This window comes from Seriola lalandi, unplaced genomic scaffold (genome assembly GCF_002814215.2).
Source record: "Seriola lalandi dorsalis isolate HSWRI2012SDOR001 ecotype SW California unplaced genomic scaffold, Sedor1 jcf7180002046315, whole genome shotgun sequence".
In the NCBI taxonomy this organism is placed as follows: Eukaryota; Metazoa; Chordata; class Actinopteri; order Carangiformes; family Carangidae; genus Seriola; species Seriola lalandi.
In genome coordinates, this window is record NW_019516883.1 from 1 (window position 1) to 456 (window position 456).

The following is a 456-nucleotide window of genomic DNA, read 5'->3' on the forward strand; positions in this document are numbered from 1 at the left end:
TACTAACTGCTTAATTACATGATTACAAAATTAACTAACACAGTACGACCAAAATCTCTGACACTGAAAACAATTTTTCCAGCCTCAACAGGAAACCGTCCCCATTCCTCATTAGGCCACGCCTGTTTTATGTACTGCTTACAGTTGCAAAGCCTCACAAGGAAGACCAGTCAGTCCACACAAGCAACAGGCAACCGTCCTCATTTTGCCAGTTCCTCATTTGGCCATGCCTGCTCTATGTACTGCTCGCAGTTGCAAAGCCTGGCAAGGAAAACCAGTCAGTACACACAAGTAACTGGCAACCCTCACTTTTAGTTGCTCTACGGCAGCAGATGAAAATGTGGAAACGCTTCACGAATTTGCGTGTCATCCTTTCGCAGGGGCCATGCTAATCTTCTCTGTATCGATTCCAATTTTTCATATGTGCTGCCTGAGCAAGCACATTGGTCCTTGTGC

The 456-nt window shown here is 45.4% G+C and overlaps 1 non-coding gene across 1 annotated transcript; it reads right to left on the reverse strand.

Moving 5' to 3' along the window:
* Nucleotides 1-335: 335 nt before the first annotated feature.
* On the reverse strand, nt 336-442 carry LOC111648686 (U6 spliceosomal RNA). Its single transcript, XR_002760189.1, has one exon. It is a non-coding gene; the product is annotated as a U6 spliceosomal RNA (small nuclear RNA).
* Between the last annotated feature and the right edge of the window lie 14 nt (nt 443-456).